The 26,213-nt window shown below is 47.5% G+C and overlaps 1 protein-coding gene across 8 annotated transcripts in view; it reads left to right on the forward strand.

The window, feature by feature from the left end:
• Positions 1-26,213, forward strand: part of LOC144806278 (collagen alpha-1(XII) chain-like) — a 655,546-nt gene that overhangs the window by 402,237 nt on the left and 227,096 nt on the right. The window lies entirely within an intron of this gene.

The raw sequence follows: 26,213 nt of genomic DNA on the forward strand, positions 1-26,213 counted from the left end.
TCCAGCCGTGATTTATGTGCATATTGTAGGGTCGGCAGTAGCTGCTCTGTACTCAATGTTTTAATTCAGATCGCAAATTCATAAGCCATTTTTAATAACTTGGCAATTGTTTCATGAATCTGCTAAAAAGTTGTAAGACGCTTCCCATGTGCGGACCACGGACGAGATTTATTGATATTTCCCAAACACAGCATGACAGCCTGGTGCGCTGCGTGAAAGGGAGAAGGCAGAAGTGCAGCATTTATGCCAAACTCTAACGCATTCCCCCTCTCTGCCTGCACTGCTCACAATCTGCTACTTAGCGACAATGCAGACACTCTTGCGCTATTGTGCAGGGGCTCATGCGTTGTAGGTAGGATTGTTTGGGGCAGGTAGGGACACCTTCGGTATTTATCCCAAAGATTTTTTAATCCCGATTTTTCAGATTACATTTTCATGGACGGGTCTTGGGAAAGTCATCTTTTCTTTCCATGGCCATTCCATAGGGGTTTTCTAAATCTAACTATATTCATTTGCCATTTGCAGATTTACTTTCATGGTTAATGCTTATTGTCTTGATGATAACCGTCTGATTCTATAGAGGTCGAAACCCCACCGTCTAATTCTATAGAGGTCGAAACCCCGTCAACACCATTGAGGTGTCATATATCATATCAGGGGCGGGCATGCCAAGACCAAGCCCTTCATTGAGAGGGGTTTGTTCATGTCCATATACCTTCCTGCCTCATGATCAAGGGCCAAGGATTATCCTTCAAATAAAAGGAACAAATGATGGACTGAATGCTGAACAATGTAAACATTCACCTCCAGTCACAAATATCTGGGTTTAATCCATCGTTATTTTGCTCACCACGCAACCCCAGTTTGGATCCAGCAATATGCAAATAACTTTTGACCATGCTCCTCATGGGAATAGTCCAGCCTGAACAGCCAAGCCAGGTCCTCCCTGGACTCAAAACAAGCATCCTGGGTCCGGTATTGGGGCATCACCCCCATCAGCCAGGCTAGCTTGGATCCAGTGGTGCAGTGAGCACAGGACCCACGTTTGGGCATTCCCTTCCCTCTTAGGGTGATACAAACAAAAAGAACAAATGATGGACGGAATGCTGAACAATGCAAAAATTCACTGTAGTCACAAAGATCTGGATTTTTAATCCATTGTTCTTTTGCTCACTGGGCCGCCCCTGTTTGGACTCGATCATATGCAAATCAGTCTTGACCCTGCTGCTCATGGGAACAGTCCAACCTGAACGTCCAAGTCAGATCCGTCATGGACCAGAAACAAGCATCCTAGGACCGGTTTTGGGGTATCACCCTTCATCAGCCAGGCTAGCTTGAGTCCAGTGGTGTAGTGAGCACAGGCCCATGTTTGAGCATACCCTTCCCACTTAGGGTGATACAAACAAAAGGAACAAATAATAGACGGAATGCTCAACAATGTAAACATTCACCCCCAGCCACAAAGACCTGGGTTTAATTCATTGTTCTTTTGCTCACCAAGCCACCCAAGTTTGGACCCAGCCATATGCAAATCAGTCTTGACCCTGCTCCTCATGGGAACAGTCCAGCCCAAACTGCCAAGCCAGATCCTCCCTGGACCGAGAACAAGCATCCTGGAATTAGTTTCGGGGTAACACCCCTCGTCAGCCTGGCTAGCTTGAATCCAGTGGTGCAGTGAGCAAGGGACCCACGTCTGGCCATTTCCTTCCCACTTAGGATGACACAAACAGAAGAAACAAATTATGGATGGAATGCTCTCGAGATGAGCATGTCTCCATTGTAGCTCATCACTGTCCATGACTTTGTACTCTCCACCGGCATTAGCTTTATGAGTCAAGATCAAATTTCCTGCCTTTAGTGCATTTTTGGCTATGTTTTTTTTTAAGTTTAGAAAGCTTTATTAAATCAAATATGCCAAGTAAAACATTAGTACAGAATCACAATTCAAGAAGAAAAAAAAATTGGAGAAATGGAAAGGAACAATATCAATGTGAATTGTAAAAACAAGAAATCCCCAAAAAAGGGAAAACATAGTGTATATACTAAGAGAAAATGCTTTTTTGTTTTGTAAAATATAGAAGAAAGAAAGAGGGGAAGAAAGGAAAAGAAAAGGAATAAAGAGAGTGTTAGAAATGGGATCCCTGGCTGGCCAGGGCTTGCGCCAAAGTCAGTCAGAGACCACCACTCCTAAGTCAGGGCAAGGGAGTTACACGCCAAGATAACCCCTGCTCACCCTCTAGGTAACGTGGCGCGAGCAGCAAGGCTAAACTTGGAGGCGATGTGAGTTAAGTATTTGCGCACGCACCCCAGCAACAACACCCAAGGCCCACCACAAAAGAAACTCCACACAAGGATATATGCAAAAAAAGCCTTTGTATTACACCAAAACACATTAGATGAAAACACACACTTTACAATGTGCCAACAGGCACGGGCAGAATTTACAGGGGAATATTTACAAGACAGGGCCACCTGGACCACTGTCAGGAATAGCACTTTCAGAACTTAGAATACAATACTTGTAGGCCTAGAACTTAGAACATAGAGCCTATCGGACAGTACCTTCCGTCCTGGTTGCGCGGGATAATGCGAGTGATCTCCTTAGTAGGCTTGAGCGGGCGGCCCAGCGAAGTGGCGCGACTCAGGGGAGACCGGCGCGGCTCGAGGCTTGAGCGGGCGGCCAGCAAGGTACAAGCGTCTGTCTGGGGCGACCAATATGGGCGGCTCAGAGGAGGATGGGGAGGCAGGATGTGGGCGGCCCAGCGAAGCGGCGCGGCTCAGGGGAGAGCGGCGCGGCTCGAGGCTTGGACGGGCCGCCGGGCACGAGCTGCCGAGGGGAGTGAGCGAGGCACACTTCAGCGAGGCCCCAGTGGCCCAGGGAGATCAGACAAGTCCCAGCAATTTGTCAGGGAAGGCACAATAGAGTCCACTGGTCCTGGGACTCTGGTCAGGGGGCGAGGTCAGTACCAAGCCCTTGGAATATCACTTAGAACATAACATAGAAAATCACTGTAGCACAAAATAGCATACAACCAGTAACTACTGGTAATCAGGTAAGTACCACCTACGCAATCCTAACCACCTTAGGAACAGGTCACGCAGGGAACCATGACCTCACTAGCACCACCTGTACTAGCAAGAACAACCACCTAAGTATCACAATACAAGTAGGGGCATAGGCACATAACACATGATGCATAACATACATTCAGAGGTGTAAGAACAAGGCACATGACGCATAAAAACACATTCAGAGGTGCAGCAAAGGAACACATGATGCACAACCTACATTCAGCGGTGTAAGGAAGGAAAACACATGATGCATAAAAACACATTAAGAGGTGCAGCAAAGGAACACATGATGCAGAACCTACATTCAGCGGTGTAAGGAAGGAAAACACATGATGCATAAACAACACATTCAGAGGTGTAAGGAACAAGGCACATGACGCATAAAAACACATTCAGAGGTGCATCAAAGAACACACCTGTGACTGTCCCTAAGCCAACTGGCCTCTCTAGGGCTAGGACGCCCTGTGTCCCAGTGTCAGGGGCCTAAACGTGGCAGCTGCCCACGAAGTGCTGGGCAGCTGTAATCAACAAGGATGGGGCCACTGTGGGAGCCTCGCAGGCTCGAAGAAATGAAATGCCCCCTGAGCCTCTCATGGGGCCTGCAACACTGTGGGCCCAGGACATTGGAGTCCCCCCTCTAGGGACTCGGGAATACACAAATGCCCCCGCAGCTGCTGGAGTCCCTCTCGGGGTGGGGGCTCTTGGTGAAGCACTGCCCAACTGAGCCTCTCGGGCTCTTTAGAACAAGGACTGGCCCTCGAGCCTCTCTGGGCTCGATCACAAAGATGCGGGGACTGAGCCTCGCAGGCTCGTCAGGGCAAAGGTAGGCGGAGTCCCTCTCGGGGGACTCGATATCACAGGGGGCCCCACGGGCCTCTGGCCGCACGAGCGATTCACTGGAGGGGAGGGGCGGGCACCGGCAATGTGCCCCGACGCCCCCTCCCCTTCCCTGCACTCACCGGTTCGGGTGCACCGGTCTCCTCTGCTCCACTGGCCTCCTCTCACTCTCTGGGGCTCTCCCTCACTCTCGGGAGCCCCGGGGGGGGATGTCGGCGGCATCTCGGCACAACGCAGGAGCGCGGAGTAGGCTCCCGCCGCTACCTGCTTTCTCGGGCTCCATGGGCGGGACTCAGTACTCTCCTTGGGCCGGCAGCCAATCACGGCGCGGCCTGGGTAAAGACGTCATCAGGGACTCCTGGGCCGGCAGCCAATTCCAGCGCGGCCCGGGGCAGGCATCACGGGAGGTCCTGGCAGCGGCGGTGAACTCGGGGGGAATTACGAGGGGCAGACTCCCTCGAGAATCCGACCATCAGGGAAATAAGCGAGGTAGGCACTGGCTGGGGGCTCGGGGACCTTCACGAGCACGGGGCAAATGCCGGGTGGGCACCGGCTTGACGAATAAAGCGCTTCCAGCACTCGCAACCAGAATGAAGCGCTCCCAAGCGCTGGGGGTCAAAGGAAAGCGCTCCCAAGCGCTAGATGCACAAAAAGCAGCAGTAGCAAGTCCTTCAGGGGTCCATCAGCAAGCCAGGGGCTGGGCAGGGCCTAGGGGGGGGCAAGCCTTCATCTGGGCCCAAGCAGCAGCACGCCCCTGGTGGATTCAAGTCAGCAACCAGAACAAGAACATTTTAGAAGAGGTCACAGCCTCTTTTTATACAGACAAATCCTTTGTCTGTGGGCAGGGTGGGGGCAGAGCCAGTCGCAGCTGGTCTGTGAGCACTGTTGATGTGCTCAACCACCCTCTCTATTCACTGGCAGGGCTTGGGTCAGCAGTCGCACCAAAGGGGGCGGAGCCAGCATTGTGTGGGGAAAGGTCAGGCCTATTCAGACTCCAGGTGTATCCCTCCCCAGCCATCAGCATGCTAATCTCACACTCACCAGTAGACCCATCCAGACTTCCTGGAGCCAGGCTCACCAGCCAGCTCCAGCCAATCACACGCCAGGCATATTTTACACTAATATGCCAACTCCTAGAAGTGGCACTTCCGCACAAGACACAATCATGCCACATACATCATTGCGAAGCATTCAATCCCACGAGTTTGCACATACCAAACTCGAGCATGCACACCTCACGCATCAGGAACTACCAGGGAGACAGACATTCCCCATGCATTCCTATGGGAGGGCAGGCCGATCTCACACACGCACTCAGGGAGCGCACACACTTTACACTGCGCCACAGTGTCAAAGTGCGCAAAGACCAGAAATCACTACCACTGGGTCACAACCACAAAGCAAAAAGTTCAGGGGTGAACCTGCCAGAAGGGCCAAGTCCAACACAACCCTCTTCCAGCCAAAACGCAGGGGAGACCAATCACCACCGTGATGGACTTCCCTGCTTGGGGCGATAGAACACGGACGCGGGCCCGCACTGCAGGGACACCCTCCGGTTCTACGTCACTTGATCCATAAGACAAGCACATACTTAAAAAAAAAACAGGCCCAACTAGGCTACCCCACTGGTACTCCTTAGTTGTCCACGGCTAGGACCAGGCCCTAGGCCACCCAGATACCACTGGTCCCTGCCAATCCACAGAGTGGGGGGTAGTAACCCCTGGCCTACAATAGCCATTCTCCACTCCCTTTCTCAGTGTAGTTCCAAACTACCACTGATCCTTCAACCTAGGGTCCGCATCCTCAGGCTGACCAGAGGTCACGGGCCAGAATGCCCCACCCTACCTCTACTTCTGTGGTTCTGCATTCTCCCAAGAGAAGCACCCTCCAGAACACAACTCTCCCACCAGTTCAGGAACTCTCTCCCTCCACTGGTCTACCACCTGGGATCCAAATTCTCTCCTCCTTCAGCAGCAAGGCAACCACTGCAGGTCAATCCCCCATACAGCTTACCCGGTTCCTTCTCTTCAGGCAGGAGTTCCTTCTTGTAACTTCAGGACACTACGTGCAGTTGCCCTAACGTCCAGATCCGGACACACCGGCTACTGGCTCCCCAACCGAGGGACGTACCCCTTTGGTCAGATGCCTGGCGCACCAAGACTTCCTTGAGGGTGATACAACTAATGTGTCGTGTACAAGTCTGCCTGACACTCAGGACAGAAGTGGCATCACCATGGTCACTCTCTGGCGACACAACCCTTCTGGCTGGCCCCTGACCCACTGGCTCTTCCACCGGGGAACCTATCCCCCTCGCACCCCTCCATCTGGACTTCTGCACCCTCCCAACTGCCACACACCCGAACTACTGAAACCCTGTTCACTGATGTTCTACATTCTTCAAACACTCTGGGAGATCCTCCTCAAATGACCTATTGTTACAGCCTAGACCCCCGACCTGACGTTCCCTTCTGAAACATTCCAGGCCCTGACACTGGGTTTCGGGCACCTGGAGACATGCAGTCCCACCCACTCCTTCTCCTCTTGAGACAGGACGTGAGCCCCTACACCGAGACCTAGCTGGGCTACACTGAACCTCTTCCACCACACTGGGCTGGAAGACACCTCAGCCACTCCTTTTGAAATCACTCCATCCCCTATGTCTCCCTCCTCCCAGAACATTACCAACTCCAAAATTCTGTCTCTAAACAGACCACAGAAATCAAAAGCAGGCTCCACTGTCTGAAGACGTTCTTGGGAAAAGTTTAACACACGGAACTTAGGTATCTGAGCAAAACAAGAGTACACAAGCATTCAGCAAGCTCCCCATCCAGAGAACTCACACCACTTGTCCAGTGCAACACACGATTCATCCACACACGCCCCTCCCCAGACTGGTAAGACAGTTTCTACCACCCCTGATTTCTCAACCCGTCCACCACGTGACACAGGTACCATTACTCCAGGACAGGGACGGGGGACACATGCACTGGACACACTTATGCTGCCACCACTGGATCCCACCCTTCTGGTGAATCCAGAAAAAACACTGCACTTAGGGGGATGATCTACCCTCCCGAGCTAGAAACACCTAACTCAAAGTGCACAAGAACCACATTTCCACAGAAATGACATTTTTAGCAAACTTGTTATGTTATGTTATGTTTCTTTTTGTATAGCGCGCGGCGACTCAAAAAGAGTATCCCGGCGCTTTTACAGCGAGACCTACGGGGAAATGACATAACACAACAATAAAAACAGAGAGGACATAAAATAAAAGGGGGAAAAAAAGGCCTATAAAGTAAACAACCAGGTCTTGAGGCCTTTCCTAAAAGCCAGCAGGCTAGTAGCGCCCCGAAGAGTCAGCGGCAAGGCGTTCCACAGCTGGGGGGCACGCAACCCAAAGGAGCGACCCCCAATGCGGGCTCTTTGAACGCGCGGCACCACAGCCAAAAACTGTGACTCCGATCTAAGCGCCCGGGCTGGATGGTAAAAAGACAATCTCCTTTGGAGGTATTTTGCGCCTCCAGAGTGCAGGGCCTTATAGGCCAAAGTCAGCGTCTTGAAGATAATGCGCTTGCGGATAGGCAGCCAGTGTAGGGCCTGCAAGAGGCCCGACACCCTTGCTCGCCTTTTTAAGCCATAAATGGCTCTTGCCGCAGCGTTCTGCGTCACCTGGAGGCGCTGTAGCAGATACTCCGGCAAGCCCAGGTAGAGGACGTTGGCGTAGTCCAACCTGGACCCGATCAGAGCCTGCACAGTCAGTTTCCGGTGTTCTTCCGACAACAGGGGTAGAAACTTTCTTAGTACCTTCAGGAGACCGAAACAGGTGCCCGTCACTCCCAGAATCTGGGCTCTCATCGACAAGCCCTTGTCCATCTTAACCCCCAGATTCTTAGCAACTAGAGATGGGGAGGAAGGTGGAAACATGTCGATAGGCCACCAGCCATGCCAGTCAGGGTCCGACGTACACCCAAAGAAGAGCACCTCAGACTTCTCGGGATTGCACTTGAGGCCACTCAAATGAAACCATCTGAAAACAGCCCCAAGGCAATCCCGGATGCTCTCCCTGTTAAAATCTCCTCCCCTCTCACAGGAGAAGAGGAGCTGAGTGTCGTCAGCATAGGACACGATCCGGGCTCCGAAAGACTCCGCCAGTGCCGCCAAAGGGGTCATGAAGATGTTAAAGAGGGTCGGGCTCAAAATAGAGCCCTGAGGGACCCCAACACCCAATGGCGGCATCACAGCAGAGTCCGGCGGGGTCCAGACCGTTTGTCGGCGGTCGGCTAGAAATGATGAAAACCAGCTGAGCACCGTCCCCCTGAGACCTATCTCGAAAAGTCTCGAGAGAAGGCCGTCATGGGGGACGGTGTCAAACGCCGCCGACAAGTCCAACATGACCAGCATGGCCCTGCCTCCGGAGTCCAGAACTCCTTTGATGTCTTCCGACACCTCCAGGAGTGCTGTCTCAGTACTGAGATTGGGGCGAAAGCCTGATTGAGAGGCATGCAAAAGCTCATGCACTTCCAAAAAGTTGGAGAGCACCATTTGGATGTGCTTCTCCAAAATTTTCATCAGGGCAGGCAAAAGAGAGATTGGTCTATAATTGACCAATGCCTCCGGATCAAGGCCGGGCTTTTTCAGCAGGGGGATCACCATAGCCTGTTTCCACGCTAGTGGGACCAAGCCCTGACTCAGTGACAAATTAAGAAGGGGGTTGACCAGGGGATTTAAAACTTCCGCCATTCTAGAAAGAAACTTAGCCGGGCAGGGGTTCAGAGGCGGATCGGACTTGAGCGCGCCCATAAGTCCTAACGACTCAGCGGCTGAAAGAAGAGGGAAGACTGCCAGCGACGGGCCAGATATAACAGCCAGGTGGAGGTCCTCCCTTATACAGGTTACACCCGCAGGCACCACCAGATGGAATGAATCCTGGATAAGCTTTATCTTGTCAGTAAAAAACTTGGCAAGGTCCGCGGCCCAGGACTTTAAAGGCCTATTGTGGGCGACATTCGAGCGGGGAGCTGTAAATTCCTTCACAATAGAAAAGATTTCCTTGCAGGAGTTAGAGGCAGCCTCTATTCTCCCAGCAAGGTAAACCCTTTTCTCAAGACGAATGTCCCGTTGATAAGCCTTCACCGCAGACTTATAGAGCAGTTTTGCCTCAGGATCATATTGGGCACGCCAAGCTCTTTCCGCTGCCCTGCAAGACTGCCGGGCAGTCGCCAGTGTCGCCGTGAACCACGGAGCCGAGACCCGTTTCAAAGTAGAACGGGGGGCCATCACTGGGGCAAGATCGTTAAGTCTGTCCAATAGCCAGCCCTGCAGCGCTTCCAAGTCCTTCTCAAGATCCCCCGTAAGGGGACACGGGTGATCGAGAGCTGCCTGCGCGAGCATTGCCGGAGTTACAGAATGATAAGCCCGGTGGGCGCGTCGCTGTTGCAGAGACCCCGTGTTGACAGGTCTCATCGAACCTCTGACCAAGAATTTGGCCAGCCGATGATCAGAACACAGCACCGGAATTATCTCCTTAACCTCAAGGGGAGTGGTAGAAAAAACCTGATCCAGGGTGTGCCCCTTCACGTGGGTGGGTCCCAAGAGAAACGGAGTTAAGCCCAAGGGGGCAGTAGCCTCCAAGAGTTTGATGGTATCCGGGTCTGATGGGTCATCCATGTGGAGGTTAAAGTCTCCAGCGACAATGCACTGAACAGCTCTCAGGGCCAGCCCAGATAGGACAGACTCAAAGTCTTCAAAAAAGGTGCCCAGAGGGCCAGGTGGTCTATACACCAACAAACCCTTAAAGGATTGGTGAGGTGTCAGGGCGATGGAAAAAGCAAGGGACTCAGAGCCCCGGATGTCATCAATCGGCAGAATGGAGCAAGCCACACTCTCCTGCACCACCAAGGCCACTCCTCCGCCCCTTAACTCAATAACTTAACACAATAATCCCCACAATGTGATTTATCTAAAATGCAGAGTTTTGTAGTGCGGCCAGTTGCCACTGCGGTACAACACAAACACAAATCCGGATCCGCACCGCTTGCCACCAATGTTAGAAATGGGATCCCTGGCTGGCCAGGGCTTGCGCCAAAGTCAGTCAGAGACCACCACACCTAAGTCAGGGCAAGAGAGTTACACGCCAAGATAACCCCTGCTCACCCTCTAGGTAACGTGGCGCGAGCGGCAAGGCTAAACTTGGAGGCAATGTGAGTTAAGTATTTGCGCACGCACCCCTGCAACAACACCAAAGGCCCACCACAAAAGAAACTCCACACAAGGTTATATGCAAAAATACCCTTTGTATTACACCAAAACACATTAGATGAAAACACACACTTTACAATGTGCCAACAGGCACGGGCAGAATTTACAGGGGATTATTTACAAGACAGGGCCACCTGGACCACTGTCAGGAATAGCACTTTCAGAACTTAGAATACAATACTTGTAGGCCTAGAACTTAGAACATAGAGCCTATCGGACAGTACCTTCCATCCTGGTTGCGCGGATAATGCGAGTGATCTCCTTAGTAGGCTTGAGTGGGCGGCCCAGCGAAGCGGCGCGACTCAGGGGAGAGCGGCGCGGCTCGAGGCTTGAGCGGGCGGCCGGCAAGGTACAAGCGTCTGTCTGGGGCGACCAATGTGTGCGGATCAGAGGAGGAGGGGGAGGCAGGATGCGGGCGGCCCAGTGAAGCGGCGCGGCTCGGGGGAGAGCGACGCGGCTCGAGGCTTGGACGGGCGGACGGGCACGAGCTGCCGAGGGGAGTGAGCGAGGCACACTTCAGCGAGGCCCCAGTGGCCCAGGGAGATCAGGCAAGTCCCAGCAATTTGTCAGGGTAGGCACATTAGAGTCCACTGGTCCTGGGACTCTGGTCAGGGGGCGAGCTCAGGACCAAGCCCTTGGAATATCACTCAGATAATAACATAAAAAATCACTGTAGCACAAAATAGCATACAACCAGTAACTACTGGTAATCAGGTAAGTACCACCTACGCAATCCTAACCACCTTAGGAACAGGTCACGCAGGGAACCAGGACCTCACTAGCACCACCTGTACTAGCAAAAACAACCACCTAAGTATCACAATACAAGTAGGGGCATAGGCACATAACACATGATGCATAACATACATTCAGAGGTGTAAGAACAAGGCACATGACGCATAAAAACACATTCAGAGGTGCAGCAAAGGAACACATGATGCAGAACCTACATTCAGCGGTGTAAGGAAGGAAAACACATGATGCATAAACAACACATTCAGAGGTGTAAGGCACAAGGCACATGATGCATAAAAACACATTCAGAGGTGCAGCAAAGGAACACATGATGCAGAACCTACATTCAGCGGTGTAAGGAAGGAAAACACATGATGCATAAACAACACATTCAGAGGTGTAAGGAACAAGGCACATGACGCATAAAAACACATTCAGAGGTGCATCAAAGAACACAATTGCGCAAAAATCACATTAGTCACCACCTGTGACTGTCCCTAGGCCAACTGGCCTCTCTAGGGCTAGGACGCCCTGTGTCCCAGTGTCAGGGGGAACAGCGTGGCAGCTGCCCACGAAGTGCTGGGCAGCTGTAATCAACAAGGATGGGGCCACTGTGGGAGCCTCGCAGGCTCGAAGAAATGAAATGCCCCCTGAGCCTCTCGGGGGCCCTGCAACACTGTGGGCCCAGGACGTGGAGTCCCCCCTCTGGGGACTCGGGAATACACAAATGCCCCCGCAGCTGCTGGAGTCCCTCTTGGGGGGGGGGGCTCTCAGTGAAGCACTGCCCAACTGAGCCTCTCGGGCTCTTTAGAACAAGGACTGGCCCTCGAGCCTCTCTGGGCTCGATCACGAAGATGCGGGGACCGAGCCTCGCAGGCTCGTCAGGGCAAAGGTAGGCGGAGTCCCTTTCGGGGGACTCGATATCACAGGGGGCCCCACGGGCCTCTGGCCGCACGAGCGATTCACTGGAGGGGAGGGGCGGGCACCGGCAATGTGCCCCGACGCCCCTCCCCTTGTCTGTACTCACCGGTTCGGGCGCACCGGTCTCCTCTGCTCCGCCGGCCTCCTCTCACTCTCTGGGGCTCTCCCTCACTCTCGGGAGCCCCGGGGGGGGGGGGGGGGAGGCGGCATCTTGGCAAAACGCAGGAGCGCGGAGTAGGCTCCCGCCGCTACCTGCTTTCTCGGGCTCCGTGGGCGGGACTCAGTACTCTCCTTGGGCCGGCAGCCAATCACGGCGCGGCCCGGGGACAGGCATCACCAGGGGGGCAAGCCTTCCCCTGGACCCAAGCAGCATCACGCCCCTGGTGGATTCAAGTCAGCATCCAGAACAAGAACATTTTAGAAGAGGTCACAGCCTCTTTTTATACAGACAAATCCTTTGTCTGTGGGCAGGGTGGGGGCAGAACCAGTCGCAGCTGGTCTGTGAGCACTGTTGATGTGCTCAACCAACCTCTCTATTCACTGGCAGGGCTTGGGTCATCAGTCGCACCACATGGGGCGGAGCCAACATTGTGTGGGGAAAGGTCAGGCCTATTCAGACTCCAGGTGTATCCCTCCCCAGCCATCAGCATGCTAATCTCACACTCACCACCGGGCAGACCCATCCAGACTTCCTGGAGCCAGGCTCACCAGCCAGCTCCAGCCAATCACACGCCAGGCATATTTTACACTAATATGCCAACTCCTAGAAGTGGCACTTCCGCACAAGACACAATCATGCCTGAGGCTGGTCTGTTTAAGCTTTCACTTTCTCCCAACTTTTCTTTCTCTGGGCTGCTTATCTACCGCCCCCAATTCAGAGAAGGGGGTGGTGATGAACAGAGTGTCTGAATTAAGCAGACCACTCTTACCAGTCCAAAGATCAGGGCTTGATCCATCACCGTTTTTTACCTCACTGCCCCATCCCAGCTCAGAACCTGGCTATATGCAAATTAGTCTGTCCCTGGCCCAGCGCATCATGGGAACAGGGCAGACCAAACTACCAAGCCAATCTACCGCCCCTGGGCCCAGCGAATTCTTGGGCAGCCTCCCTTCCTGAGTATATAGCACCGCTAATTCAGAACTCAACACATTTTTCCATTATCGGTGACCTCAATCTGCACCTGAATGATCCCTCATGTACTACCAGTATCAATCTCTTACAAGACTTGGCTGCTTTAAACATTTCCTTACACAATTCCGGTCCTACGCATAAAGCAGGGAACCTTCTGGACCCCATCCTTTCTAATTTTGAGGCCATTGACTGTAAGGCTCCATCACCTATTGTATGGTCTGACCATTACATGGTGACTTTCATTATCAAACTAGGTCAGCAATTGAACACCCTCTCTAACCCCACAGAACCCAGACCATCCAGAAATTGGAATAAATTGGATCTTAACAAATTCAACTCCTGTCTCGAGAACACTAGACCTCTTATGGAAGATACTAGTACTGCAACTTCTGCCGCTATAAACACCTGGCTTGCACAGGCCGCCGATGCATGCCTACCTTTGCGCATGCAAACGCACAATTTCCATCATCCACCTGCACCCTGGTTTACCCAAGCCTTAAAAAAAGAGAAATCCATTTGCAAAAACCTGGAGCGCAAATGGCGCATAAAATACAACTCATGTTCTAAGCAAAGCTATAAAGCCGCCTTAACAAAATATCATTCCCTATGTAAAATTGCCAAAGTTGAACATGTTAACCATACCATCCTTGAAGCAAAAAATCGTCCAAAGGCACTCTTCAAGGTAGTGCAAAAACTCTCGGGCGCACTGTGTCAGCCCAAAGCTCCCTGTCTTAACATGGCACAATGCAACTCACTGGCTGAATTCTTCATTGCCAAAATTGATACCATCTATTCCAATTTTGAGAATTCACCTCCCCTCCCCTCTCTGCCCAACTTACCCGCCCCAATTTCATCCTTTGATCAAGGGACACCAGAGGACAACAGTCCCACTTACTCTCTGTCGACCCCCCCTTCTCACCCACGTTCCCCTGTGACCTTAGGCTCACATCTAATATCTGTCCTCCGATCGCTCAGTCGATCGACACATGGGATCCGCTCAATATCGAGACCCTCTCTGACATCATCAGTAAAATCAAATCCGGTTCCCCATTGGACCCCACTCCTCCCCAAATTCTAAAAAAGCTGGACAATTCCTCCCTAGAACTCATCATGGATCTTCTGAATTCCTCCTTAGAGAAGCTACTGTACCTTCCGCATGGAAACACGCGATGATACTGCCTTTATCAAAAAAGGCTAATGCCGACTCCAGCATTCCAGCTAATTTCCGTCCTATCTCGCTTATTCCAGTATTCTCTAAAATGTTTGAAAAGCACATCAACTCTCAACTTTCCACCCATGTTGAGTTAAAAGGAATTTTACATCCGTCATAATCCGGCTTTAGATCCGGTAATTCGACGGAATCTACCTTGCTGGGAGTCTCGGAAAACATCCGTTACCGAGTTGATAGGGGGGAAACCGTGGCACTCATTCTGCTTGATCTGAGTGCTGCATTTGACACGGTTTCCCACCCCATCCTTATTAATGCCCTCCGATCATCAGGCATCACCGGCTTAGCTCTCAACTGGCTTGTTAGCTTCCTATCCGACCGCACCTTCCAAGTCTTCTCTTCCTCATCCGCTTCCCAAACTTTTACATCTGCGTATGGAGTCCCACAGGGTTCCATCCTGAGCCCCTTGCTCTTCAACTTTTACGTCAGACCTCTGGCGTCTATTGCGGAGCAGGCTGGGCTCACCATTTACTCCTACGCAGATGACACCCAGATCATTTACTCACTTTCCTCCGACTCCCATGCCCCCTCATCCGCCCTCTGTTCAGGATTGAGCAACATCGCAGCTTGGATGTTGGCCAACAAACTGCAACTGAATGGGGGAAAAACAGAACTTCTTCTGTTCGGCCACAATACCACTCTATGGGGACCCCAACACTGGCCCGCTCAAATGGGCACTCCACCCAGCACGCAACTTAGGCGTGATATTCGACGACCAGTTATCTATGAAAAGCCATGTGATCAAAACTTCCTCCACCTGCATCACTATCATCAAGTGGTTGCGTAAGATCATCTTGATGCTGCCTGTGGATACCCAGAAAACTGTAGTCCAGGCTCTAATCACTTCTAGACTGGACTACAGTAACATCCTTCTCCTGGGCGCTTGCAAAGAGGTAACCCGTAAACTGCAGACAGTCCAGAATATGGCAGCACGACTGCTCTGCAAATTACCTAACACCTCCCCTACCTCTAACTCCCTTCGCACACTACACTGGCTCCACATTGAAAGCCGCACGAAATTCAAGGCTCTCTGCATCATGCACAAAATAAATACTGGTCTGGCCCCACCATATCTCACATCCTTGGTCCACCACCACTGCCCCCCCGTACTTTGCGTTCATCTAACCAACACCTTTTTTCAGTGCCTAGAATCAGAAAAGCCAGAATGGGAGGCCGTTCTTTTGCCTGGCTAGCCCCTTCACTTTGGAACTCTCTTCCCCTTAAGCTACGAAAAGAACCCAATTACCTTAGGTTTCGCAAACAGGTAAACAATTGGCTATTCAACATGTAGCTTTCTCCCTTCTGACCTCCCCTCTCCTTTTGTTAATTTTAGCGCCGGCAAACCTACAGGTAGCTGAGCGCTTTATGAACTTAAATATAATAATAATAATGCCACATACATCATTGCGAAGCATTCAATCCCACGAGTTTGCACATACCAAACTCGAGCATGCACACCTCACGCATCAGAAACTACCAGGGAGACAGACATTCCCATGCATTCCTATGGGAGGGCAGGCCAATCTCACACACGCACTCAGGGAGCGCACGGACTTTACACTGCGCCACAGTGTCAAAGTGCGCAAAGACCAGAAATCACTACCACTGGGTCACAACCACAAAGCAAAAAGTTCAGGGGTGAACCTGCCAGAAGGGCCATGTCCAACAGAGAGAAAGTAAGGGAAAAGAAAAAGAGAACAGAAAATAGAAAAAATAATATATCCTAAAAGAAAACAATTGAGGCATATTACGATACACATCTGGAAAGAAAATCAGTTAAAGGTAACCGTAACAAATCTCTTTTAATCAAAAAAGAAGTAGTCGTAGCATGGGCAGGATAAAGTCTGTGATGGTGACATAACAGATTTCACCATGCGGTATAGGAAATCTTTGAAGTATCTTTCCAGTTTGTAGTAATAATCTGCAAAGAAATAGCTATGAACAAGTCTATAAATTTACGAACAGTATTTGAAACATTCCAAATAGGGGAAGAACCACCTAGAAAAATATGAACAACATCAAAAGTGTGATTGGAGCTTAAAATATCATTCAGCTTGCACCAAATATGTCGCCAAAGGGATTTAACCAAGGGGCAGTGGAAAAACATATGAAAGAGATTACTATCAGGATGAGGACATGACCAACATTGACTGGAATCTAAGATTTCAAACTTGAAAGGGTCAGAAGGGGTAAGGAAAAGTTGGTTATAAAAAAAATAAAGAGTCTGAGTAGTGCTAGCTGAATGAGATACGGTGTGAATTTTAGACCAGATGGATTTCCAGGTAGGAAAGGAAAATTCCTGTGCTCAATCCTTTTCCCATGCAAGTTCGGATTTGGATTTAGGGCGGTCGGAATAGAGCAGGAGAGGATCTTATAAATAGTGGCAGCTTTGCGTGGGGTGGTAAAATCTAATGGAGTAAGGTCTGGTGGAGCAGTATCAGATAATGAATTGTGGTATGAGATGAGGGTAGATAAAGCTAGTTTGAAATCAGGGAACAGGGGAGAATACTTACTAGATAATTGAAAGGATGAGCAAATATCTGAAAAATCCATTAAGGAACCATTAACTAAGAGCTTATCATCATACATAATGCCTTTGTTAATCCATTCCTTCCAAAAGAGGGCTTCGTTATTAATCTTTAGGGAATGATTATACCATAACGGTGTGAAGGAGTATAAATGTGCTGGAGAAAAAGAGGAGCGAAACAATGAGAGTGAAAGCGCCCTGGAGAGTTTGAAAGTAGGTGAAAGAAAGCATTTAGGGGGTTGAGATAAGTGAGTAGCAGCAAAGAAGGGGAAAGGCGAAAGTTGTGTAAGCTCAAAGGCACTCCATGCAGTGACAGGGGGAGAGGATGAGTCAAATAGGAATGGCCAGATTTGTTTTAAAGTGAAGGAAGAATGAAAACGAACAAGATTGGGAAAATGTACCCCTCCCAAGTGTTTTGGAAGCTGAAGGCGAAACAGGGATATCCTCGATTTACGGTTGTTCCAAAGAAAACGAACAAGGATGCAATTAATAAGCGTGAAAAGTAAGCAGGGAGGGAAATGGGCAGCATAGAGAGGTAGAAGTTAATAATGGGGAGAAGCATCATTTTAATAGTTGCCAATCTTCCCCACCAAGATAAAAATAGGGGAGACCAATGTTCTATAAGAGCAGAGAGCTTGGAAAGAATGTCTTTATGCTTAATTTTGATGGTATCTTTGATAGAGATAGCATATAAAACACCCAAGCATTTGATACTCGTTGGATTCCATTCGAAACCGGAGTCATGAAACATATGTGAAAGACAGTGCTTATTAAGAGGCAAGACTTCAGACGTATCAATATTCAGCTTATATCCAGAGACTGAGGAATATTCATTGATTAAGGAAAAAAGGGCAGGTAAAGAAATAGAAGGGTTAGAGATATAAAGTAAAATATCATCAGCATATGCTGTGAATTTGATATCTAGTGATTTATAAACAAAACTGGAAACAGAAGTGGAGCACCGAATTTTTTCAAGGAAAGGTTCTATGGCTAAAATAAAAAGGAGGGGAGACAAAGGACTACCTTGTCTGGTACCCCTATGTAAAGGGAAATAAGCTGACTGAGCACCATTAACCCAAATAGAAGTAGAGGGGGCTGAGTATAGTAATTGGATTAGATTAATGAAATGGGGGCTGAAACCATGCCAACACAAAGCCCCAAACATAAGGTCCCAATTAACCCTATCAAATGCTTTCTCAGCATCAAGGGTGATGGCAGCGAGGAGAGTATTCATCTTGGAAGCAAGATGAATAATGTTGAGGAGGGTTCTAGAATTATCCGTAATAGATCTGCCTTTAACGAAGCCGGATTGATAAATATTAATTAGGTCTGGAACAACAGTAGTCAAACGAGAAGCTAAAAATTTTGCATATATTTTACAGTCCGTATTGATTAAAGAAATAGGCCAATAATTTTTGCAGAGGGAGGGATCTTTGTCTTTTTTAGGGAGTAAGCATAACATGTCTTGAGTAAAAGAACCTTTGGATTCCCCCATGGAGAGAAAGGAAGCTATCAAGGAGGATAAGTGAGGTATTAGATAATTTTTTGAAATGAAAATAAAAGTGTACGGTAAAATCGTCGGGCCAGGAGACTTATCTTTGGGTAAAAGAGTAATTGCTTGCAAAATCTCTTTGTCAGAGATGGGGGAATCAAGTGAGGAGAAATCAAAATCTGTGGAAGAAGATTTAGGCATGTTGAGAAAGAAAGAATCTATTTGAGAAGGGGATGGAGTCGATTCAGGTGTATATTACAATTCAATTTCAAAGCTTTATTCGACTTTTAGTCATAAAAGCAAAACCTCCTAACCATCATACAATAAATACTAGATATAAGAATAATTCATTAAAAACATATTAAACAGCGAAAGGCGAAATGCTAATAGTCATAAAAGATGTATACATACAATTTTATAAAAATTCATTTAAAAATGTTAAAAGGCAACAAGCAAATTTATACAGGCAATTAATAATTCATGTTAATCAATAGGCTTTAGAGCACGTGATCTTATTGACCACGCCCAGGCGAGGAATTTTGCTACGCCTATTACCAATGGTGTTGAGGAATCAGATATTAAGATTCTTAGGGCCTGTGAGCAACAGCGGGTGCCCATGTTCTTACAAATTGGTTTTAGCCACTTTCGACGGGGAGTCGCATACAGGGGGCAGGAAAAGAACAGGTGTGCAATGTCCTCTGTTTGGTTTTTACAATGGTCGCAATAAGCGTCCTTTAGTGGAGACCAGTTTTGTGTAAAAGCATTCACTGGAAGAGTTCCCACACGAAATTGGAAATATAATTTCCTATCAAATGGACGTTCAACTACATCCCAATATTTTTCGTATAATGGAAGTTGTTTAGTATCCAAAAAACGTGATGTCAGGGAAGATTGCAAACCTTTACGATACAGTGTTACATATACTGACTCCCAGTAGATATCCTTCAGTTGCTTTTTCGAAGGAAATTGGACAACATCCTTATTACCCCACAAATGGTCCAGGCCCAATTTCACCAATGTTCCCCGAAGTTCCTTTAGCCATACAATGGAGTGGAAACGATCAAAATTCACAACATCAAAAAGAGCCGATGCATAGTGACTTAACTCTGGGGTTACCATTAGCCGCCTCCAATACAACAAAGGACGTAGGCGGGCAATGTCTTCAATATTTTTTCTACCTAGGTCCATCTTAAGTGGAATTATAGGGGTACTTTGTGGGGCCCTAACAAGCCCTCGCAGAAATCTATTTTCCGCCCGCCCTAAGTCTCCTAGGTTTGAAAAACCCCAGAGCTCAGACCCATATAAGCATGCGCTTACTACTTTCATGCTATAAACTTCAAGTGCACAATTTATAGGTCTTGTCAAAGAAGTATTATGTTTGATGGTAACTGCACCTGCTAGCTGGCTGAATTTGAAAGATGCCATATTGATGTGTGATTTCCATTTCATGTCATGTTGAAGGGTGATTCCTAGATAAGCAAAGGCATCTACTTTTTCCAGTGGTTCACCCTTATATTTTATCACGCCCTTAAAACCTGTTTGGGAACTCAGGCACATAAATTTGGTTTTGCTGGTATTTAATTCCAGGCCCCGGCTGTCGCAAAAAACCCCAAAGACATCAACCGCTTTCTGCAATCCACTGGGCGTACGTGATAATAAGAGCATATCGTCCGCGAACATTAGTACGGGGACGTGTACACCTGCCATGGTTGGAGCATCATTTGGAGATTTATTTAAATGCTCCACAATTCCATTTATATAGATTGAAAAAAGCGTTGGGGCCAGGACACACCCTTGCCTCACCCCTCGTTCTACTGGGAAGGGGGCCGTCACTTCCCCCTGTTTGCCCCACCTTATTTTTGCAAAATTATTTTCGTGAAGGCGCACCAGCAAAGTGAGGAGCTCATGGCTTATTCCCGCCTCAACCAGGGTTTCCCACAGTTTCTCTCTCGGCACCAGGTCAAACGCAGCTTTTAAGTCCACAAAAACTGCATACAATGTGCCTTTTCGCAGCGTGACATTTCTCCAATAAATGGCTAGAAAATAAAAGACTTGGTCAACACTGCTAGTCAAGGGGCGGAATCCCGCTTGATATGGCGACAATATATTTTGGTCTTCAATCCACTGCTGTAGTTTATTCTGGACTAGTCGACCCATTATGTTCTGCGCTGTGTCAATCAGACTAATGGGTCTGTAATTTTTTGCCTGGGTTTTATCCCCCTTTTTATATATAGGGATGATTTCTGCCCCTTTCCATGAGGCTGGGACTTCTCCACCCATGGCTATTGCATTTGACAACATTGTAAAGTATGTGCACCAAGAGATCCGGTCGGATAGAAAAACGTCTGCTGGGATGCCATCCATGCCTGGCGCCTTTCCACCCGACACGCAATCCAGTGCCAGGCTAACATCTTTTTCAGTGAATATCTTATCACTGAAAAAGACAGCTTGCGGGGAGATATGGATGCATATATCGGACATCTTTATTTACAACAAGGGGTGGTGATGGACAGAGTCTCTGAATTAAGCAGTGTACTCTCACCCAGTCAAGAGATCAGGGCTAGATCCAACACCGTTTTTTAGCTCATTGCACCATCCTAGTTTCAGAACCTGGCTGTATGCAAATTAGTCTGTCCCTGGCCCAGTGCATCATGGGAACAGGGCAGACCAGACTACAAAAGCCAATTCTTACACTGGGAAGGAAACAAGCTTCCGGGGACCGGATTCTGGCATTACAGCCGTCTTCGGCCCGGCTTGCTTGAATCCTGATGGTGCAATGAGCAAGGGACTCACATCTGAGTATACCCTTCCACGCTTAGGGTGGACAAAATTATTTACAACAATTTATCCCCCTTTTTATATATAGGGATGATTTCTGCCCCTTTCGATGAGGCTGGGACTTCTCCACCCATGGCTATTGCATTTGACAACATTGTAAAGTATGTGCACCAAGAGATCCGGTCGGATAGAAAAACGTCTGCTGGGATGCCATCCATGCCTGGCGCCTTTCCACCCGACACGCAATCCAGTGCCAGGCTAACATCTTTTTCAGTGAATATCTTATCACTGAAAAAGACAGCTTGCGGGGAGATATGGATGCATATATCGGACATCTGGCATACTGAGGTTGGAAAAAATCATTCCAGCTGTCTTTTGGCACATGATTTTGCGGTTGGGCAGCTGTTCCACCCCTGTTCCATTTAACTAGGGCCCAAAACCGCTTAGAATCTTTATTGGTGCATGCCTGCTTTAGTTCACTCCATCCCTCTTCATCCCAGCACCTCTTTGATTGCTTTTGTGTCAGCCTATAAAAATCCCTTGCCCTTTTAACAGCTGTTGGGTTTCCTATTTTTAATTCTTGACTTAAGTTTTGCCTTGCCAATCTACAGCTTTTATCATACCAGCCTTTAACGGCTATATGTTTTTTGGCTGCGGTTGGGTCTACTGTTTTAATAAAAAAACTTTGCAGTTTATAAAATACATTTTTATGAGCCTCCATCATGTATTCCTGGAGATTACGATTCCCAGAATACGCTTTGATATTGCTCACTTCCTCTCTTACCTGGTGTTTCAAATTATTTAATTTCCTTTCATCTCCTAACAACATTCCCCATTTCAAATGTCTTTGATTATTTGAGCACACAACATCTCGTGTTACCATTAACTTTTTGTTTGTGGGTACTCTAGACTCTTGATAAGAATGAAATGTCATGTACAGGGGGTGGTGATCACTCTCTAATCGTGATACAACTTCCATGTCTAATAGCTTGGACCATGCTCTTACATCAATTAAGAAATAGTCGGTGTATATAAAGAGGAGTAGTATTGAACAAAACAATCAAGAATCCTGTCATCCGTGCTGTGGCGATTACCATGCGCATCAGTAATGGGAGCTATGTTGGATTTTTGTTTCTTAATTTTGAGATAATTAGCAAGAGATCTGCCGGCTTTATTGTGCCCTCCATACATTTTAGAATTAAATTTTAAAAGATGATTCCAAGCCGCCTCACAAGAGAATTTATTAAATTGAAGTTTTGCTTTAATAAGGGAAGAAAGGGCTTCAGGTGAATTAGATGTATAAAAACTATGCTCCAGATCTTAGATTTGTTTATGGATAAGGGAGGATTTGGAAAGGGCCTGCTTCTTTTTACGAGAGACAAAATCAATGATAAAGCCTCTGGCTGAAACTTTAAGAGCATCCCAAACAAAATGGAACTGGGAAGTAGAGTTAAGATTATTGTGAAAGAATTCATCCATAAAAAGAGTAAATTGATCAATAAATTGAGGATCCAGAAGGAGAGAGTTATTAAAACACCAACGGCGGGAATTGGGAGTAGGTGAAGGTAAATCAATGTCAAGAATAACGGGGGAAATGTCAGAAATGAGAATAGAACCAATTTCAATATTTGTCATAAATTCAAAAGTATGTTGAGTAAGGAAAATATAATCAATCTGGGAATGTGATGCATGGACAGGGGAAAAAAAAGAAAAATTCCAGGGTATCCGGGTGAGACAATCTCCAGGAGTCAAGTAAACCTCTAAAAGAGATTGCTTTGAAAAAGGACTTTTGCATTTTGTTAGGAATATATCTGGTCTGAGATTTGCGGTCCAGGAAAGGGTCCATTAACTGATTACAGTCACCTGCAACAATTAAATCAACACTGGTGTGAGAAGATAGAAATTTAGAGAAGTCATTCCAAAAAGTAAGATCAATACCATTGGGACCATAAAGATTGCAAAAGGATAAATCTGAGTTATTGACTGTAACATCTAAATACAACCATCTGCCATTAGAATTTGAAATCTCATTTTTAAGCTGAATGGACAGTGATTTGTGAAAGAAAATGAGAACACCATTCTTATTATTAACGGAAGGCGAACAGAATACATCACCCACCCATTGCTTGCGTAGAGAGGAAAGGTCTTTTTGAGAGAGGTGAGTTTCTTGTAACAAAGCAACTTGGCATTTCAATCTTGCTAAATGAGATAAAACCCGTTGTTTTTTAACCGGGTTACGAAGACCTTTAGCATTCCAAGATATTACACGAAGACCATTCATTTAAGAGAAAAAAAGAAAGATAGGCATGAAGATAGAAAAAAATGAGGAGTGGTGAGATAGACACAAACAGAAGATGAACAGCTTAGGAAAGGAAGGAAAAACTGTTGAAAGGAAGGAAGTAATCCTGAAAAGATATAATGCACCAATACCACAATATAGAGAAAGACAATAGGTGTATTAGGAAGAAAATTGAAAGGATGAAGGAGAGTCTGAGTATGAAAGACAAAGGGAAATATAAAGAGGAGAGCTGAAGTAAGTCAAGAATGCCTCGAAAAAAGAAAAAGAAGAAGAGAGAAGATGGAGGAAAAAAGAAAGGAGTGGGAGATCGAAACTCCCCTGAGATAAAGTAAAGAAAAAAAGATGGCGAAAAACCAAAAGGCTTCAGCCATGCAGGACAAAAGCGCTTAGGACAATAAAGTGAGAGCGGGAGCAGCAAAGGACAAACGACCGCACAACAAAAGAGAATGTCAAATGCATGGTCTCAAAAACATTAAATACAGAAGGGAAGAAAAAAAAATACAATTAGGTCTGGAGACCAAACACGACAATGTAAAACAAATGAAGGAGACTTACCAAACAATTGTGAAAGGAAGGCAGCGTACTGAGATGTATATAACATACAACGGAACAGCACAATGAGGGGAAGATAGAACCAAAACAATTGGAGAGAAGACATAAAAAACAAGGTGAGAAGAACAAGAACATATTACAATGAAGAACAACATAACAAGAAATTACAAAACAGCAAATAAAAACACAGAAACATTAAGAACTGCTGTCTTCCATGGAGACTTCTGTATGGGTGTTGATGAACTTCCGAAGATCCGCTGGGTCATCGAAGCTGAAAGTTCTTTCTTTATAAGTAACTTTGAAAAAGCAAGAGTGAATGAGGCCATATCTAGCATTCATGGATCGTAGCCTAGGTTGTAAGTCCAGAAACTCCTTACGACGCGCAGCAGTCAGCTTTGAAACATCCTGAGTAAGAAAGAGTTTGTGACCAGACCATAGAAACTGCTTGTGCTGTTTAGCAGAGTGAAGAATAGTCATGAGGTCAGAGTAGAGAAGAAAATAAGCAATGATGCCTCTGGGTTTAGAAGAAGTAGAGGAGTTTTTTGGTCCACAACGATGCGCCCTTTGAATATTCACATCAAGATGCTTAGGCATTCCAGTGATAGGTTAGACTTGTGTCTTTAAAAATTGGATGATTTCGGACCCCTCCGAATTCTCCAGAATACCATAAATACGCATATTGTTGCGCCTATTGCGATTCTCCAAATCCTCAGAAGTTTCTTTGAGCATTTCAACTTCCTTGGTGCGGCTAGTAACCTTGGCAGCAACATCGTGAGCATCACTGATTTGTTGCTCAACATCTGATACCCTCTTATCCAGGTTGGACCTTTTTTCATCCAGTCTCTGTAAGGTAATAGTGGTATCAGCCATAAAGGGGTGAATGAGGCGTAGCTCCTCCATTATATCTTCAAGAGTGACAGGATGCAGAGACTTAGAGGGAGAAGGAGGGTCCTTTTTGGGGCGCTTACCAGAGGAAGCAGGGTCTTTGCGTGTAGCAGAGGCGGTATTGGAAGCTTTTGAGTTGTTTGAGAGCTCCATTGTGGCGAACTCTGGGAGGTCCAGTGTAGAAGTAAAGAGGAAGCGGACCACCTGAGTGCGTAAGGAATAAACTGACCCAAAAAGCCACAACACCGAAGTGAAAAGCACACAAAAAAAGATTAAGCACCCAAAAATACAGCAGACTGCGAAGGGATGGTAGCGCAGATATGTAGATCAAGGAGAGTACCTCATATACCAATGACGCACATTCAAAGGAGTAATGCTGAGGTAAAAATAGATCCAGGAAACATCCATGAGTTAGTCATATAAGATAAATGTCCTGAAGTTGCAGAAGTAGATGTGTAACAAAGATAACTGGAGGGTCATATTCAAAGAAAAGAGGAAAAGAAAACGTTTTGAGAAAAAAACGAGTGAAAAAAAACAAAATGGCGGCCGTTATCGAGGGAGGAGCGTTTTCGCACTTTTCTATATGAAAAAATGCATGTTACGGTTGGACAAGCATACCCAGCAGCAGAGGGGCATTTGCGATTCGATAATCCGCCGTTTATGTAGAAGAACGCTGGCAGAAAACAGGTCCTTCGTAAAAAAGCACCGCCTGAAATCGCAGAGCTCAAGTAGGAGCGGCCATTTTGTTTGCCGCGTCGCGCGCTCTCTCTCCATTTTTGGCTATGTTGATCTTGATAGTAAGGGCATCAGCAAGGCATTTGTCTGTGTTAATTATAAAAAGAGTCAGTCCCTGGTGCGCTTCCATGCTACCATGGACCGGTCACGTTAGAAAACAGGGCCTTCTAAGAAGTTACGAGGAGTGTTCATGACTATCATACCATTGGGGGATAAATTAGCCCCGGGGTACTCAGTCATGAGTATACAATGAAGTTTCACCCTAACAAGTGGCTCTTAAGGGCCGTCAGTGAGGTCCGTTACTCATGCTGACTGCCGGAAGGGGTTGTGCCATCGGCCTCCAAAAGAACGTCCAGCATACACGCCCCAACTCAGGCTATGTACAGGGAATGGTATGCAGTTCCTGACAGAAGAAGAAAAGAAAAAGTCAGAAACTACCTGTGGAGACAGATCCGGGGATCTCATTGCCCAGGAGCAAGGGTACTCACACATCCTGTGGGGTGTCATGCTTAATCATTGGGCAGCTTATCGTTGGGCTGGAGCTGCAATGCCCAACGGGTTCCACAGGGTGGCTCTTGGCCAGAGTTCTTTTGCTTTTTATCAAAGTGAAGCGTGTGGTGTAGTGTGGGTGTGATAATGTGAGTAGACTGGAGTAGAGGTGAGGTAAAAAGAAGGCAGCTCTTGCCGCATGCATTGAAATGGGTGGCAACAACACCAAGGAACTTTTCAACATTATTAAGGAATTCTCCAACCCGACTG

This window comes from Lissotriton helveticus, chromosome 1_1 (assembly GCF_964261635.1).
Source record: "Lissotriton helveticus chromosome 1_1, aLisHel1.1, whole genome shotgun sequence".
Lineage (NCBI taxonomy): Eukaryota > Metazoa > Chordata > Amphibia > Caudata > Salamandridae > Lissotriton > Lissotriton helveticus.